This window comes from Microcaecilia unicolor, unplaced genomic scaffold (genome assembly GCF_901765095.1).
Source record: "Microcaecilia unicolor unplaced genomic scaffold, aMicUni1.1, whole genome shotgun sequence".
In the NCBI taxonomy this organism is placed as follows: Eukaryota; Metazoa; Chordata; class Amphibia; order Gymnophiona; family Siphonopidae; genus Microcaecilia; species Microcaecilia unicolor.
In genome coordinates this window covers 167,226-186,554 of record NW_021963742.1, presented here as the reverse complement: position 1 = coordinate 186,554, position 19,329 = coordinate 167,226, and the positions used below count along the sequence as shown (strand labels likewise).

Here is a 19,329-nt window from a genome sequence, read left to right as displayed (position 1 = left end):
TGTAAATTATCAGCAGCCTTGGGGGAGAATCAGCTTTGCAGTATAAACAGCTGATGCAGATATAGCGCTGGAGAAGAGGAATTTGAAGGAAGGCCCCATTTACATCCTATTATGAATCAAAGTAGTGGCAGAGGGAAGTTGAATTTGGTACCAGGCCCAAACTGAATATCTGACCTCATCACAGTGGATAAAGCACCATGCCATCTCTTTCTAGTCCATTGATTGTAATTCTGGATGCCATCTGGGCTGCTTTGGAGAAAATGGATTTATCATTATCTTGCTGTTTGGCTATTGTTGCTTCTGGAGTGTTAAAGTGCAGAATAGCCTTGAAGGAAGTGAAAAGTACTAAAGAAGTGAATGTTACCTTAATAAAAGACTGAATGCAGTTGCAATGAAGAATGAAATAGATGGTGAATTACTAGGCATCTAAATCTGGGCCTTCCTCAATTTCCCCAGAATCTATGTTATGGCACCTTGTGTTATTCTTAAGAAGTATCTCTATGAGGTATAGCATATTCCATCAGATTCCACTTTGGAGTAAAGTGCTCTTTTTACCTGGAAGAGCTGCTGGTGCTGCCGAAGTAAAGGAGGTTACATTCTCCCCAGATAAACTGGATCTAACATCTTAGAAAATTCATCCTTGAAGATTCAAATCTCAGTTAATCAAAGCATGGGTTTCATGTCACTATGCTTGAACACAATTGAAAGATGGATGTTTGTCAATGGTTTAAGACTCAATATGCAAAAAAAAACCCAAAACTAAGTAATGGTTTGGCAGAGGTCATCTGTGACGCAACTGCCTTCTCATCTTTCAATATATGAGTGGTCTCTATCTTTTGTACATTCACTTAAGAATCTGGATATCATAGTAGATCTATGAAAGCATATATTGTGAAGACTAGGTTTTTAAAATTGCAAATGTTGTGCTGCCTTAAACCATTTTTGAAGCTGGATAACTTATGTACATACTGCAGTCATTGGTTCTCTCATATACAGATTATTGTAAGGGTCTACTTGTAGGCCTTCCAGAGTCCACTCTAGGTTGCTCAAAATGCCACAGCTCATATACAGAAGCAAACCATTGTTTCAACAACACCAAGCTTGCAAGAGCTAATCCTTATTTTAGTGACAAGGTACCTGTTTACTAAGATGCGGTAGTGTTTTTAGCGCGCCTACACTTAGTGCATGCGCTAACCATGTAGGCGCCTTTAAGGATATTGTAGGCACGTACATGGTTAACTTGTGGACCGTGCAGGTCTTTTTCTGCCGTCATCTACTATGTTACGTGTTAAAAATGTTAACACACCTACTGGTACAATGCTGCTTAGTAAAAAGGGCTCCATCACCAGTCTGCTAAGACTGTATTGCCCTTGGAGGATCCCAAGGTCTGAAAATCAGGCTCTTTTGGATGGCCCTACACGTCAGCAAGTCCAATCGTGACATCAGGGAGTGTATTTTTTTCAGGGGTAGCCCCTGCCTTTTGGAATACTTTACCAGCGGAGTTATGCTTGATGATTAATGTTCTTGAGTTTGGAAGGCAATCAGAAGCCTTTCTGTTTTGGCAGGCATTTTCATACCCCTGACAACTTTGTATGTCTGTTTAAGGGTGCCAGCTGCAGTATAAAGAATATATTTATTTATTTATTTATTGCATTTGTATCCCACATTTTCCCACCTTTTTGCGGGCTCAGTGTGGCTTACAATAAGATATGAATAATGGAAATACATTTGTTACAACTTGGTTATGGATTACATTGTACAGAGTTGTGCGAGACATTCGAATATCATTAGGAATATAACAATGGGACATCAACATAGAAACATTGGAAGGAGACAATGGGAAACTAAAAGGGCAGTGTTAGACACAAAGACATATGGTGTACATAGTTCCGTGAATAAATGTATGATTGACTGGATTATGGGATGAGGGATCAGAAGTGGATGTATGTTGCATTGATGAACAGTGAGTATGGACTCTATGTGTTTTGGCTCTTTCCATAAGTTTTTTCAAACAGGTGAGTCTTCAGTAGTTTACGGCAGGAAGCTTGTTCGTTAATCATTCTTAGGTTGCGCGGTAGTGTATTCCAAGACTGCGTGCTCATGTGGGAAAAGGTTGACGCGTGTAGCGTCTTGTATTTCAGGCCCTTGCAAGTGGGGAAGTGGAGGTTGAGGTGTGTTCGGGATGATCTTTTAGCGTTTCTGGGTGGTAGGTCTATTAAATCAGACATGTATGCTGGGGCTTCGCCGTAAATGATCTTATGGACTAATGTGCAAACTTTAAAAGTAACACGTTCCTTAAGTGGAAGCCAATGTAATTTCTCTCGTAGTGGTTTTGCCCTTTCATATCTTGGTTTTCCGAAGATGAGCCTGGCTGCTGTGTTCTGGGCTGTTTGAAGTTTCCTCAGTATTTGCTCTTTGCAGCCTGCGTATAGTGAGTTGCAGTAATCCAGATGGCTGCGGAAGACGAATCTTGGGAAGAATGGTCTTATCCTTTTCAATTTCCACATGCAGTAGAACATCTTCTTGGTTATGTTGTTTGCGTGGGCTTCGAGTGTTAGGTGGCGGTCGATAGTGACTCCAAGGATTTTTAGCGTTTCTGAGATTGGGAGGTTTAGGTTTGGTGTGTTTATCGCGTTGAATTCATTTTTGTTGTATTGGGAGGTGAGTATCAGGCATTGGGTTTTTTTCTGCGTTTAGTTTCAGGCGGAATGCATCTGCCCATGTGTTCATGATGTGTAGACTTTGATTGATTTCGTTTGAGATTTCTTTGGTGTCTTGTTTGAATGGGATGTATATTGTCACATCATCGGCGTATATATATGGGTTGAGGTTATGGTTTGATAGGAGTTTTGCTAAAGGGATCATCATTAGGTTGAATATAGTTGGTGAGAGAGGTGATCCTTGTGGGACTCGACATTCAGGTGTCCATGCCTTGGACGTGGTTGAATTTGATGTGACTTGATACGAACGCAGGGTTAGGAACCCCTTGAACCAGTTCAGGACATTTCCTCCTATGCCAAAGTATTCAAGTATGTGTAGTAGGATTCCATGGTCGACCATGTCAAAGGCGCTTGACATGTCAAATTGTAGGAGGAGTATATTGTTGCCAGTTGCAATTATTTGTTTGAATTTGGTCATAAGGGTGACTAATACTGTTTCTGTGCTATGATTCGAACGGAATCCTGATTGGGCATCATGCAGTATTGAATGTTTGTCTAGATAGTTTGTTAGTTGTTTAGTTACCAAACCTTCGGTTATCTTGGTTATTAGTGGTATGGATGCTATTGGCCTGTAGTTGGTTATTTCGCTCGTGTTTTTCTTTGTATCTTTAGGAATATGTTGAAGGTGGTCTAGGTATTTATAATTTTTAGTTTATTTTATTATTTTCTTTATTTTTTTTTATTTTTAAAACTGTGATTGTTTTAATTAGTGTAGCAATACTTATCTAGATGAATTTTGCTTTTTTTTTAGGTCATTAGACACAATTACCCCAAGGTTTAGTGCACATCCTAAACATATTTCTATACCCAAATTACTGCATTACCAAAGCAGGGTTAAGGCAAACTATGCACATGCCTAGGGCCCAAATGTTTAAAAGGGGCACTTTCAGATATGTAAACTCAACAGTTCCCAAGGCATAACTTTGTCCTGGTAAGTCAACTACTGGCAGAAAGAAGCAAATGGAGTGGAAGGAATTATAGCCACCACTGCCCCCCCCCCCCCCCCCCCCCCCCGGACATTTGTGTATTTTCTTTACCTCCTGTGCACTGTTCTCCAGTCTTCAGGAGTTGCTTGCCATCAGCACATCTTACCCCCTGCTTCCTGCTCTGCTGGCTTTCCTCTGTAGTCAGTATCATATAAAGGCATCAGGGAGAGTTAAGCTGTATTTAGATAAGGATGAGTGACCCAAAGTACTTGTTTGCTTTGGCCCAGGCTTACCAAAGGGTAAATCCTGCCCTGGTATTTAGCAGGTAACTAGGTATCTATGAGGGTAAAATAGCCTGAATGAAAATTACCTTCCTGAAATATAGCTAAAGAAAACGTGCAGCTACAGGATGCACATACTCTGTCACATTTTAAAAAAGCTGATTTTATGTGTGCGTGTTTAGATCAGGGAATAAATCTAATCTAGCCTGCATGCAGCTACCTCAATTTATTGTGATTAAGAGTACAAAAAGTGATGTGGGATAGTATACATTAAGTAGTAAATAAAATAAATACATAAAACATGCATTAGAAGTACACTTGTATTTTGCAAGGACCACATCAATTTGTAAATCATCAGCTAAGATCACTTTGGATACCTACACTCTCTAGCCCAACAAAAGGCAGGAGTATAGGAGCTGTGATTAAAAATAACGAGTGTTCCTCAATAGAGAAGTCTGGCACATTAGCGGCCATGTGAAAAGAAAACAAGAGTAGTTCCAAAGATATGCGTGCTATGACAGTAACACTGCTACAAGCTGAAAATACCTTCATTCCAGTATTAGCAAGGTATGTGCTAATGTGCTAACCCCTACATATATGTGGATGATGTTATGATCCACATCCTGTTCAAAAGTAACTTAAATGAAATAACCAACAAGCTCAACCAGAGCCTCCAAATCATGCACTCTTGGGTGGACTCATTCCAGTTAAAACTGAACGCAGAAAAAACCCAATGTCTAGTTCTCACTTCCCAATACAACACAAATAACTACCCTACCATAACCACATCATACTGCACACTCCCTATCTCAGAAAATCTGAAAATTCTTGGAGTAACTATTGATCGATACCTCACACTCGATACCCACGTGAAGAATACAACGAAAAAAAATATTCTACTCGATGTGGAAACTCAAGAGAATAAAACCTTTTTTCCCAAGAAACATCTTCCTTACCCCAGTACAGTCATTAGTAATAAGTCATCTGGACTACTGCAACACTTTGTACGCAGGATGTAAAGAACAGACCATTAAAAAAACTCCAAACAGCCCAGAACACCGCAGCCAGACTCATCTTTGGAAAAACTAAATACGAAAGGGCGAAACCTCTAAGAGAGAAACTACATTGGCTACCACTCAAGGAATGAATCGAGATTAAGATCTGCACAACCGTCCACAAAATCATCCACGCAGACGCCCCACTCTATATGTTAAACCAAGTGGACCTACCACCTAGAAACGCCAGAAGATCGGCCTGCAAATTCCTCAATCTGAATTTCCCCAGCTGTAAAGGAATTAAATACAAACAGTCATACGCTACTACTTTTGCGTATAAAAGCACACAGATCTGGAACGCATTACCCATGGCCCTGAAAAATATGGACAAGCTAACCAGCTTTCGCAAATCTTTGAAGACATATCTCTTCAGCAAAGCCTACTAAAGACATCCTTAATAAATCATTCCTCAAATTACTCAGGTGCATCAAAAACACCTCTCACAACACCTACCTTTAGCCTATTATCGACTGTATTTAAGATCATGTAATGATCTGTAAGCCACATTGAGCCTGCAAAAAGGTGGGGTACAAAATGCAATAAATAAATAAATGTGAATATGCATTTCTGCTCTGTACTGAAGTCGGCCCACCTAGGACCATCCTAAAGCAAAATGCTGCTTTTTTTTTTTTTCAGCTTTCTTTAGGTCGCAGCTCAGCCAACTCCCTGCATCTAACAAAATCTCCAGCAGTTTCAATCGGAGACTCAGTCCTGGAAACATCAGAGAACAGAATGGTGATGCCCCCCCCTCCCCCACTCTCATGCCTCCCCTCCCCCGCCAATAATTTCACACCTGCTCTGTTCTCTACCTCCTCCACAAACTAGGCGGTAAAAGTACGGCGCTGGCAGCAGCTCTCTCCTAGGCAAAGGCACCGCAGGACCCAAAGTCTCTCCCGCCTCACTCACCAGCCCCGGCGGATACACCGTCCTTCCCGTCCCCGCCGCGGAACTCCAGAGCGGACAGGGACCGGGGCATCACCAGGACAAACCACCACCGTTGCTAGGGGTTACGGCCGCTGAGTCTGACGCCTTCTCCGGATGTAGAGGGGCGCGCGTGCGGAAGTGACGTCCTCGGACGGCCACGTGCTCACCTGCTGGATGCTTAAAGCAATAGGCTGCTGCTGCTGCTTTGGACTCCGAGGTACTTTGCTAGTTTACAGATGATGGGAAATAGGACTGGCTCAAGGGTATCTGACGGACTATGCACCCATCCAGTTCCAAGGCTGACTCAAGGCCCTTTATCTTCCCTTCCCTGCTCCTTTCCCCCAGGTGCCAGCGTCTCCCCTTTCCCTCTCTGCCACTCCTGGTTGCCAGTATTTCCCAATCCCTTCCTTTCTCTAAAACTCACTCCCTCTCCCAGTTGGCAGCAAGCATCTTTCCTTCCCCTCTGTTCCCTACCCACCAGTAACCAGCTCCTCAGTACCTCTCCACTCTCATCTCGCCCTACATTCCTCCCCGGGAACTCCGTTCACTGGGTAAATCTCTCTTATCTGCACCCTTCTCCTCCACCGCTAACTCCAGACTCTGTTCCTTTTATCTTGCTGCACCATGTGCCTGGAATAGACTTCCCGAGCCGTTACGTCAAGCTTCATCTCTGGCCGTCTTCAAATCTAAGCTAAAAGCCCACCTTTTTGATACTAAACTCCTAACCCTTATTCACTTGTTCAGAACCCTTATTTTATCATCCTGACTTTAATATTCCCTTATCTCTTGTTTGTCCTGTTTGTCTGTCCTAATTAGATTGTAAGCTTTGTCGAGCAGGGACTGTCTCTTCATGTTCAAGTGTATAGCACCGCGTCCATCTAATAGCATTATAGAAAATAAGTACCAGTAATAGTAGTTATCGTTGGGATTCTGGAATCTTGCTACTCTTTGTCCTAATCCCTTATTTGCCCCGTTTGTCTGTCCTAATTAGATTGTAAGCTCTGTCGAGCAGGGACTGTATCTTCATGTTCAAGTGTACAGCGCTTCATACGTCTAGTAGCGCTATAGAAATGATAAGTAGTAGTAGTAGTAACCAGCATCTCATGTCCCCTTCTGTTTCCCCACCCTGCATTCAGCTTCTTTCCTCCCTGATTTTGGCCTACCAAAGCCACCCAACCTCTCATTAGGGCCCAAAGCACTACACAACCCCACTAAGTACAGGCCCACACCAAGGTGCTGCCAGGTTTTGGGCTAGCCTGGCCAGTTTTGTCAAGGTGAGAGCTGCAGCTGGCAGGACAGAAAACTGACTAGTATAAATGCCAATTTTCTGCTAGCTGCTGATCATGGCAAAGTCTCTCCCAGTTCTCCCCATGGTCTGGCTTCTCTGCCCCCCCCCCCCCCCCAATGGTGCTTGAAACTTGTCTTTAGTGGCAACAATTAACACATGCTTCCTCTGGCTAGTCCCAGAGCTTTCCCTCTATTGTATCCTTTTCACTTTGACTCAAGTTCCTCTTTCCACTGGGTAGGACAGCATAGGGAAGGCTCTAGGGCCCAATGCTCAAAAGTAAATGTGGGTGCTAGAGGGAAAGGGAAATTGGACTTGATATACCACCTTTCTGAGGTTTTTGCAACTACATTCAAAGTGGTTTACATATATTCAGATACTTATTTTGTACCAGGGGTAATGGAGGGTTAAGTGACTTGCCCAGAGTCACAAGGAGCTGCAGTGGGAATTGAACTCGGTTCCCCAGGATCAAAGTTCACTGCACTAACCACTAGGCTACTCCTCCAGCAGCTGCATTTACCTGCGCAGATTATTCAGAGACCCAGAGCACGGGAACAATCAAGCTCACAGATGAACAGTGCAAATAGCATGCTAAAGTAGTCAAGCTCATGAAAATTAGCTCATTTTGTATACCTCCCCAATGTTCAGAAAAAAGCACCCAAAACAAAACTGCCCCATACCGCTGCAAAAAATAATGCCAGACCAGAGGCTGTTGGAAGTGAGGATTTCTTGTGATTTCGTCTTCAAAATCTGCTGATTTTGATTGCCTTTGAAAGCAGAAGGAAGCCTGTTTAAGACTCAAAAGTGAATGTACACATTGATGTCTGTTTCCTGCATTTAAATATAAGTGTCCAAGCTAAAAAAAAAAAATGTAAACGCTTATATTTGGGCCATAGAAAACAGACACCACCAAGTTTTGCCAGGCTCGTGAGCTCAGGAGCCGAACTTACTGCAGAACTCTTCTGTTCATGCGCCAAGTACAATCCTCCTGCCGAACTCCCTAATTCTCAACTCTATGAGTACACCTATATTTGCATCTCATTAGCATCCATCTCAGATAGAAACTGAACAATGATAAATGTAAAAAGAACAACTTTTTTTGTATATTAGAGGATAATCTGTTGTGTCCACCAGTAATTTTGCTGTCTCTTAATTGATTTAGATGTGTATTTCATGTTCTTTGTTGCAACTTTTACTGTGAAACCTAGTGATTGAACCCTATGGGTACTGCCAACTAATATCTATTGGCTTGGAACAATGCACACTATAGTTAAACTGTAGGGCCAGTGGATGAGGTGTCTGCCTGGGTGGAACAGTTTGGGAGTAGCACCAATGTGGCAGTTGCAGTGTCTGCAAAAGAGTAATTGCTTTTGGTGCAGGACCTTGAGCACATGGTCAAGGTCTGCCAGCTCCTGCCCCCTCTAAAAGAGGAAGTTCAGAGAGGGTGGGACCAGACAGATCTTGAGCATGCGCAGATCTCAAGGCCTCGTGTGGACTGGGATTAGTCTTCCATAAACACACTGACTGCTGTGTCGGCACCACGCTAGAGGGGGGTAAGGAGGGACACCTCTGAACACCTTGCATGGGGGGAGAAGAGGAGAGATGCTGAATACCTCATGGGCCGATGATCAGAAGCAAATGCAGGCACCAGAAGCTATTAGCGCCATACTAATGCCTGTGTTTGCTACTGCCCAAACAAAAAAACAGCACCACGGGCCTTTAAAATGGAACAAAGTTCTTTAATGAATGAGCCTTGACCCTTTGTTCCATTTTAAAGGCCCGTGGTGCTGTTTTTTTGTTTGGACTTTAGTTTGTACTTTGTTCCCTCTCTTTTGTTATACCTGTGTTTGCTACTGCCCCATGATCCGAGCCTCTGACCGGAACTAGCATGGTATGAAGCCCTGCCCAGCTCATCCCAGAATGCACTGGGCAGGGCTGGGCATTGCCATTTTCAAGGTGGCACTGGAAGAGGAGGGAGTGTAATAGCTCCCTCCTCCAACAAAGGTATGGGGGGGTGGGGAAAATGGCCGCTAGACCACAGGTTGGGAGGGCTTGATTTGCGGCTCATTTAGCCACCAGGGCTTTTTTGGGGGGATGTGAGGGGGGTTAGGGTGGCTGGAAATCGACCAACGGGTAAAAAGGACACTCAGGGAAGACAAAGCCATAGCGAAGAGATTAAATTAATTCTTTGCATTGGTCTTCACCAGGACGATTTGGGAGAGATACCAGTGCCAGAAATGGTATTCAAGTCAGAGAAACTGAAATCTCTATAAATGTGGAGGATGTAATGGCGCAATTTGACACATTGAACAGTAGCAAATCACCTGGACCAGATGGTATTCATCCCAGAGTACTGATAGAATTGAAAAATGAATTTGCAGAATTATTGTTAGTAATAGGGAAATGTCATGTAAATATAAAAAACCACCCAAACACACTAAGCACATGGAAAGCTATGTGCACAAATGCTCGTAATCTAAGTAAAAAGGTTCAAGACTTGCAAGCCCTGATGTTTGAAGAAAACCTGGATATTGTTGCTATTACGGAAGCGTGGTTCAACGATTCTCATGAATGGGATGTGACTGTACCGGGCTATAATCTTTTTAGGAAGGATAGAGAGGGCCGAAGAGGTGGAGGAGTGGCTGTGTATGTGAGAGAGAATATCAGAGCGGCTGAAATGTGGGGAACCTGGGAAAAAGAAGAAGCTTTATGGATCGTCCTGGAAAGAAGACGGAACCTGTATCCACAAGGGGGTTATGTACAGACCTCCTACGCAAATGGAGAAGTTAGACAAGGATCTGATAGAAGATATTCAAAAGATTGATATGAAAGGGGAGGTGCTGCTGTTGGGAGATTTCAATTTGTCTGACGTGGATTGGAACGTCCCGTCTGCGGAATCGGAAAGAAGTAGGGAGATTGTGGATGCCTGTCAAAGTGCCTTGCTCAGACAAATGGTGACGGAACCCACGAGGGAAGGGTTGATGCTGGATCTAGTGCTCACAAATGGAGGTAGTGTTTCCGATATCCGGGTGGGTGCCCACCTATGTAATAGTGATCATCACCACCGTATGTATAAGGGCGAATGCGGAGTGCGGACACACAAAACTCAAAGTACTGGATTTCAGACATACTGATTTTGATAAAATGAGGGAACACCTGAAGAAGGAGCTGTTGGCGTCGGAAGGCATAGGAGAAGTGGAAAAACAGTGGTCCAAGCTAAAGGCTGCTATAAATATGGCGACTGATCTTTTTGTGAGGAAAGTAAACAAAAACAAGAGAAGCAGGAAGCCTATTTGGTTCTCCAAACAAGTAGCTGAAAAAATAAGAGCAAAAGAGGCTTTGTTCAAGAAATACAAAAAAAACGCAACGAGAGGATCACGGAAAAGATTATCGGATTAAACTGAAAGAAGTGAAGAGGGAAATATGGCTAGCGAAAGCACGAGCAGAAGAAAAAATGGCTAAAGATGTAAAGAGAGGTGACGACTTTTTTCAGATATATTGGAGAAAGGAGAAGAGATAGGAATGAAATTGCGAGACTGAAAGATAATGAGAATGGCTAAGTGGAGAGTGATGAAGATAAAGCGAACGTGCTAAACAATTACTTCTCTTCGGTGTTCACGGAGGAAAATCCTAGAGAAGGACTGCGGTTGGCTGCTGAGGGAACGTCTGGGAATGGAGTGGATACTGCACCGTTTACGGAAGAAAGAGTTTATACACAGCTGGAGAATCTGAAGGTTGGCAAAGCTATGGGGCAGGATGGGATACATCCCAGGATACTAAAGGAGCTCAGGGAGCTCCTGGCGGGACCTCTTAAAGATTTATTTAATAGATCTTTAGAGATGGGAGACGTTCCGCGAGATTGGAGACAAGCGGATGTGATCCCTTTTCACAAAAGAGACAGGGAAGAAGTGGGAAACTACAGACCAGTAAGTCTCACGTCGGTGGTAGGACAAATGATGGAGTCACTGCTGAAAGAAAGGATAGTTAACTTTCTAGAAGCCGATGGGTTACAGGACCCGAGGCAACATGGCTTTACCAAAGGAAAATCCTGCCAAACAAATCTTATTGACTTTTTTGACTGGGTGACCAAAGAACTGAATGAGGGACGTGCGCTAGATGTAATCTACTTGGACTTCAGCAAAGCCTTTGATACGGTCGCCCACAGAAGACTCGTGAATAAGCTGAAAGGGTTGAACTTAGGACCAAAAGTGGTAAACTGGATAAGAAACTGGTTGATCGACAGGTGGCAGAGGGTAGTGGTAAAGGGAATCCACTCGGAGGAAAGGAAGGTGAGCAGTGGAGTTCCTCAGGAGTCGGTGCTGGGGCCTATTCTAATATATTTGTGGGAGATATTGCTGAAGGGTTGGAAGGAAAGGTGTGCCTTTTTGTGGATGACATGAAAATAGCCAATAGAGTAGATACCTTGGAGGGAGTAGAAACGATGAGAAGGGATCTCCGAACGTTAGAAGAATGGTCGAGGGTCGGGCAGTTAAAATGTAATAGCAAACACCTCTAGGGTATAGATAATCCTTCGGTTTTTCTTCTCTGATTAGTTATATAAAATGATCAAAAACCATAAAAAAATTATATTATTACTATCATTAAAAATTGTCACAGTGAAATATGTGAAAAAACAGAATTTTTTAATATAATTTTTATAATATGCAAGTAGTGCTCAGCAACTGGGTAGCTATCACTGGGCTGACTGGCAGTCCTTGGATGTGTTTATACCCAACATTATATCATCGCACCGTCACCATCCACCTACCTATGATGTTATACTATTAATACTGCTGATAATGCTAAACTCCATATGTGAGTCAAAAATTCCAAATAATGAAGCGTCACATAGGATTGAACACCTATCTTAGTGTTGAGTGGATAAATTCAGCTGTAACCAGTGAAAGTCCCAGTCACTTCAACCATTCTGTTCAACTGCACGTTATTGAAGTGACTGGTACCAGTGCACTACAAATGCTGGCTCCTCCCACGAACAAATGCCTTGGATTTCGCCGTGTTTGAGATGGCCGGCAGTTTTTTTCCATTATCGCTGAAAAACAAAACCGGTGATCTCAAGTCACTTAACCCTCCATTGCCCCATGTAAGCCGCATTGAGCCTGCCATGAGTGGGAAAGCGCAGGGTACAAATGTAACCCAAAAAAAACCCGGTGAACTCTGGCATTTGGCCGGGCTAAACCGTATTATCAAAAGAAAAGATGGTCGGACATCTTTTTTGATAATACGGTTCCGGCCAGCTGTAGCACCGCCGCCAAAATAGATCTCCGGCGAACTATTTGGCCGGCGATGTTCGATTATGCCCCTGCATGTGGGAAAGAGGAACCTGAACTATGACTGTAATGCAAGGTTCCACATTAAGAGTCACCGACTAGGAAAGGGATGTAGGCATCATCGTTGATGATACGTTGAAACTCTCTGTTCAGTGTGCGGTGGCGGCTAAGCAAATAGAATGTTAGGTATTATTAGAAAAGGAATGGAAAACAAAAATGAGGACGTTATAATGCCTTTGTATCGCTCCATGGTGCAACCGCATCTTGAATACTGTGTGCAATTCTTGTTACCGCATGAAAAGGTTCATAGAAGGGCAACGAAAATGATAAAGGGGATGGGATGACTTCCCTATGAGGAAAGGCTAATGCAGCTATGGCTCTTTAGCTTGGAGAAAAGACGGCTGAGGGGAGATATAATAGAGGTCTATAAAATAATGAGTTGAGTGGAACCGGTAGACGTGAATTGCTTGTTTACTCTTTTGAAAAATACTAGGACTAGGGGGCACACAATGAAGCTACAAAGTAGTAAATGTAAAACGAATCAGAGAATATATGTCTTCACTCAAAGTGTAATTGAACTCTGGAATTCGTTGCCAGAGAATGTAGTAAAAGCAGTTGGCCTAGCGGGGTTTAAAAAAATGTTTGGATAGCTTCCTAAAAGAAAGGTCCATAAGCCATTATTAAAAGGACTTGGGGAAAATCCACTGCTTATTTCTAGGATAAGCAGAGTAAAATGTATTGTAATGTTTTGGGATCTTGCCAGGTACTTGTGACCTGGATTGGCTACTGTTGGAAACAGGATGCTGGATTTGATGGACCTTCGGTCTGTCCCAGTATTGCAGTGCTTATGTACTTATAATATACAAGGCTGAGCCAACTACTTATACTCATATTAAAAATAATGCCTTCAAGTGCACCTGACAATAGAAAGCCACGGCATGATGGCTGAAATGTTGGTTCCACTAACTCACACGTGGCAAAACCCGGACAACTGGAACAATCATGATGCCAGCTGCAGAATCCTAAGAGAACAACAGTTTTCTTAGTCCACAACAGCGGTCTTGCAACATACATGACAGTTTAAATATTTTCAGTTCAATTATTTTAAACACTTAACTAACCCTAAACTACTTACACGCTTATAGAAACAGTTCACTTATATTTAAAGGTGCCTCAAGAAAAGTATCCCATAGCTTAAATAAATCCTAAACTTCTCAACAGACATTGCAATATCCTGCAAAGTTTCTAAAACACTGACAAAATAAATACCATAATCTAGCCTGTATCCTTCAACTGTCTCTTAGGACAAATATGTGCCTTTTTCATCTGTATTAATAAAGCAGATGAGCATGTGAGGTCTTCTTTTCTATTGCAGTTTGTAAATACACAAGAATATTGTGTACAAAGCAGACAAAGAACAGATAGAAACATCAGGTTCAACAAAGCAATAAAGCAAGTATTGTATTATTTTATAACCCTTTTCCAGAACATCCAAGAGGGAGAACACAATAACCACAAAAAAGCTGCAATAATTACAAGAACATAAATTGTTATGGGTACAGAGCAGAACTAGAGTGTTTCAGTTTATTGCTTATCATTTATTCAGACTTTCTAGGCTGACACGCAGGACTAGAGCTTAACCAGGCGTGTAGCTGGACCTCAGATTTTGGGGGAGCCTGAGCCCAAAGTGTGTGTGTGGGGGGGGGGGGCACATTTTGCCACACCCACATATCTGAGCTGGCAGGGGTCCCCATGCCCCGCCAATGGAAGCCTTCCTCCTCACGAAGCCAGACAGCTGGTGGAACTTTTCCTCTGTGAAGCTGAGCATTCGTGAGGGAGGCTCTCCCCTCCGCACATGCGCAAAAACCAAGCATGCGCAGGGGGCAGGCCTTCCACGTGAATGCTCTGTTTCTTAGAAATCAATGTGTGTGGGGTGGCGGGGAGGGAGGTTGGGGAAAAGTGCTGCTAACTGCCTGGCTTTGTGAGGCAGAGGGCTTCCTCTGGTAGGGCTTCTGGACCCCCGCCAGCCAAAGCAACAGACTGCGCCTCAGTTTTGGGGTGTCTGAACCCAAATGCTCAGAATAAAAAAAAAATTATATTCAGGTTTTGGTGTGATTGCCTTAGGAGCAACACAAACTCCATCAACTGCCACGCAAACCAGAAGTAACATAAAACCCTGTAAAAAAAAAAGGATACAATCTTACCATACAATGCCATAACAACACTCATAGAGCAACGACCCTACCTAGGAAAAAAGCAGCACTGCAAATATAACAGCTGTAGTACAACAATACAGCCCTTATTGGGAAAACAGAACAAGCTGGACTGCTACAGATCTATGCACAGAGAATACAGGCTAGCAGAATACCTCATATGCAGAACAAGAACATAGACAGTCCTGCACTAAATACAGAACAAAGGACTACAAATTAGAAACACACAGACCAAAACTGAAATGGAAAGCACAAAAACCAGACTTTTTCAGCAGTGGAACTCACACAAAAAAAAAGATAAATAGGAATCCATTTTTTCCTGTACTGAGCAAAATATGAAAACATAAAAAAATGCCCAATCCCAAAGCTGAGCTATTCCAATCACTAAAAGCTGAAAAAAAAAGTTTTGTAATTTTGTTGTCTGATCCTATTATTAATCTAATCAGATTGGTCCTGGTCTCTTTTTCCACTCTCTCCTTGTTTTCCTAAGTCCTTTTCTAAGATTTATTTTCCATTTTCTGTTTCTTCTCTCTCTGTCTTCTTTACTTTGCCTTCTCCATGTCTATTTAATTTTTTTTTTTTTTTTTTTTAGTTCTCTGTCTCTCTTTTCTCCCATAGCTAGATTTTACTCTTTGTTCCTCCGTTCTCTATATGTGCTGTTCTAGGCTAAGTGAGGTGACAAAGCTTCAACAGGCAGCTAAACCATTCTCAAGTAAAACCTTTACCACTAGACTTTCAATTATTAATCCAACTATTCTTTATTGTAGCAAACAAAGAAAATCAGCTTACAGTTCAGTTGCTTGGATAGAAGTGTTGCATTCTGCACACAGTTCATATTTAGCCACCACAGAGGCAAAGAGATGGCCAGAACCTCAGCCCAGGTGAGAGGTAAAGCTATAGTACTCAAAGGGAAAGTGTGGGAATCAATTTTTGGGAATAATGCCTTGGGGGAAAAATGGTGAAGAATTTTGATGGAGTCACAGTAGATTAAGAAGGGATTATCCCCTAGAACAGCTGCTGATCACAGAAGCATGCTAGGAAGACTGAGACTCTCTCACACAGCCTCCAGGGGCAGAGAGGGAGGGCTGGCTGTAGCTCAGCCAATAGGGAAAGCTCACAAGAAGCCAATCACAGGATAATGCAATTGAATACAAATAATACTAAATATACATAAGAATGCACCCTGCCTCCATGAATATGGGGGCAGACACTCCCCAACTGGTATCGGTAGATACCACTATTTATCTTCTCAAAACTATAAACATTATAAGCATGCAAAAGTCCATTTATATCTGGATCTTAAAACTTGGCAACTTCTTTCTTGTCTCTGGTTGAACTCGCTTCCATTGATATTTGTATGTATTGCTACCTTTGAAGTCCCCTGATGGAGAAGGAATGGCATTAGGCTTTTGCATCAAAAACATAGCTGGAATTAAAATCAGTGGCAACTCTAGGTCAGAAGATAATGGTCTGGCATTTATGATAACAGTGGCCTCTGCAAGAAAGGTTGTCAGAGATTCGTGTGTTATTCGAAGGTGATCAGTTTCCAAGAGCATGGCATCAAGGATGCGACAAGCTACTCCAGTCATTAACTCCCAGGCTCCTCCCATGTATGAAGAGTGAGGAGGATTGAAGATGCACTTTTGGTCGCATTGGTACCTTTCAATGGCAGGATGATCTAGTCTAGTAGATGTAATGTTCAACTCTCTGCAAGTGCCCACAAAGTTGGTTCCACAATCGGAAAGGATTTGCTTAGCTGAACCTCTGATGGAGAAGAATCTTTGCAAGGCATTATTAAAACTTGGTGTCCGTTGATTCCAAAAGTTCAATGTGAACTGCTTAGGTATTCATGCATGTAAAAAATCACAGCCCAGTGTTTACTGTTGGATGCTCCACCTCTTCTGCTTCGTGTCACAACTGACTAGGGTCCAAAGATGTCAAGAACCACTTAGGTACATGGTAGTTTGTTACTCTGCCGGTCTGCTGGCAAATCTGCCATTCTTGATGCTTACCCATAGTCTATGACATTCTATGTTTTGCTCCCACAATCCATAATCCTGTGGTTCTGATAGTTCTTGCTGTGAAATGTCTTCCTTGAGTTTAACTTGCTCGTTGTAATAACACACAGGCAAGGTTGATATGTTCTTGGCTTAAGTCCCGTACCCTTGCCGACTTCATTCATTTCAAATTCATGCTGAACTCCTTCCAGTCTGCACTTTCACTTGCCAAACAGGATTACTTCACCCATTTGACTAATTTCTTCGGTTCTAACCCTCAACTTCTCTTCGCCACACTGAACTCTCTTCTCAAAATACCACCGTCTCCTATTCCCCCTTCTCTTTCTTTACAGACTCTAGCTGATTACTTCCATGATAAAATCCGTAAGATTAATCTTGAATTTTCATCCAAACCCTCCCCACCTCTCTCTCCCTTAGTCTACATCCCCCACTGTCCTTCCTCTCCTCCTTTCTCCTCCTTCTCAGAAGTTTCTACTGAAGAAACTGCTCTTCTTCTTTCCTCCTCTAAATGTACTACTTGTTCCTCTGATTCCATCCCCACTTACCTACTTAACACTATCTCTCCTACTATCATCCCAGTCATCTGTCACATCCTTAATCTTTCTCTCTCCACTTCAACTGTACCTACGTCCTTCAAACATGCTAGTGTCACTCCACTCCTTTAAAAACCCTCACTTGACCCTACCTGTCCCGCCAACTATCGCCCCATCTCCCTTCTCCCTTTCCTCTCCAAATTACTTGAACTCGTTCACCGCCGTTGCCTTGACTTTCTCTCTTCTCAACCTATTCTTGACCTACTTTAATCCGGATTTCGCCCTCTTCACTCTACTGAAACTGCACTTACTAAAGTCTCTAATGATCTGCTTCTGGCTAAATCCAAAGGTCTCTATTCCATCCTCATCCTTCTTGACCTATCTGCTGCTTTCAACACTGTTGACCACACCCTACTCCTTGATACGCTGTCCTCGCTTGGATTCCAGGGCCCTGTTCTTTCCTGGTTTTCTTCCTACCTCTCACTCTGTACTTTCAGTGTTCATTCTGATGGATCCTCTTCAACTTCCCTCCCGCTCTCAGTAGGTGTGCCTCAAGGTTCTGTCCTTGGACCACTCCTTTTCTCTATCTATACTTCCTCCCTTGGTGCCCTGATCTCATCCCATGGTTTTCATTACCATCTTTATGCTGATGACTCTCAGATTTACATCTCCACCCCTGAAATCTCAACCTCAATCCAGGAGAAAATCTCTGCCTGCTTATCTGACATTGCCACCTGGATGTTTCAACGCCATCTCAAATTAAATATGGCTAAAACTGAACTTCTCATTTTTCCCCCTAAACCCTCCTCCCCTCTTCCCCCATTCTCTATCTCTGTTAATGGCTCTCATATCCTCCCTGTCTCCTCAGCTCGTAACCGTGGAGTCATCTTCGACTCCTCTCTCTCCTTCTCTGATCATATTCAACAAATCGCCAAAACCTGTCGCTTGTTTATCTTCAACATTAGCAAAATTCGCCCCTTCCTTTCTGAACATGCCACCAAAACCCTTATTCACACCCTTGTTACTTCTCGCTTAGACTATTGCAATTTACTTCTCACTGGTCTTCCGCTCAATCATCTTTCTCCTCTCCAATCTGTTCAGAATTCTGCAGCTCAACTTATTTTCCGCCAGAATCGTTACGCCCACACTAGCCCTCTCCTCAAGTCACTTCACTGGCTCCCTATCCTCTTCCGTATACAGTTCAAATTCCTCTTGCTGACCTTTAAATGCATCCACTATATGATTCCTCACTACCTCTCCTCTCTCCCTACATTCCTCCCCGTGAACTCCTCTCTCTAAATAAATCTCTCTTGTTGTCCCCCTTCTCTTCTACCGCTAACTCCAGACTTCTTTCCTTTTGTCTTGCGGCACCTTATGCCTGGAACTGTCTTCCTGAACCCATACGTCTAGCTCCTTGTTTACCTGTTTTTAAATCTATGCTCAAAACTCACCTTTTCACGTCTGCCTTTGGCTCCTAACCGTTACTCATTTGCCCTCCTCCTCCCTGTTCCTCTCTACCCTGTAATTCCCTTCCCTTGCCTATAATGTCTCATCTGTCTGTTTCTACCTAGATTGTAAGCTCTTTGAGCAGGGACTGTGTCTCTCTATGTCAAGTGTTCAGCGCTACGTGTGTCCGGTAGTGCTATATAAATGCTAATAGTAGTAGTAGTAATATATGCGGTGCCAAACCTGGGACAATTAGAGGGTTCTTCTCACCCTTTTCTAGTTCTGCTTGGTTGAGGTGGCCGCCGACTCTTGCAGGCCTTCTTTATCAATGAAGGGGTTCAACTTCAGAAGTGGGCTACTCTTTGGAAGTTTCATCATTTACTAATGCATTAAATTTTTCCACATAAGCTTCTGGTTTATACAACGTAAGATAGTACTGTCTGCTCAAATAATCTCACTTATTGAGAGAGGCTTTGTACAGATGTGCCAGTGGGTACCAAGTGCTGGGTCTTTCATCAGCTGACTGATGAGATAAAAATGCAATATGAATAAGATGCACCATAGCTCTTATGAGTGTTACCCAACTTGAGAAACGAGAAACGATGTGCTCCCAAGTTGCTTTCAGTCAGAATGTGAGTAG

The 19,329-nt window shown here is 42.9% G+C and overlaps 1 protein-coding gene across 3 annotated transcripts in view; it reads right to left on the bottom strand.

Annotated features, from left to right (window-relative positions):
* The window catches only part of LOC115459602 (uncharacterized protein C16orf46 homolog), a 60,291-nt gene that overhangs the window by 13,170 nt on the left and 27,792 nt on the right, over positions 1-19,329 (bottom strand). For 2 of the 3 annotated variants that reach the window (XM_030189412.1, XM_030189410.1), the window contains exon 1: positions 5,889-5,967. The exons of the other annotated variant lie outside the window; for it this stretch is intronic. The gene's annotated coding sequence lies outside the window, so the exon portion shown is untranslated. Of the gene's footprint in view, positions 1-5,888; positions 5,968-19,329 lie in introns of those variants that run through there. 3 annotated transcript variants of the gene reach the window in all.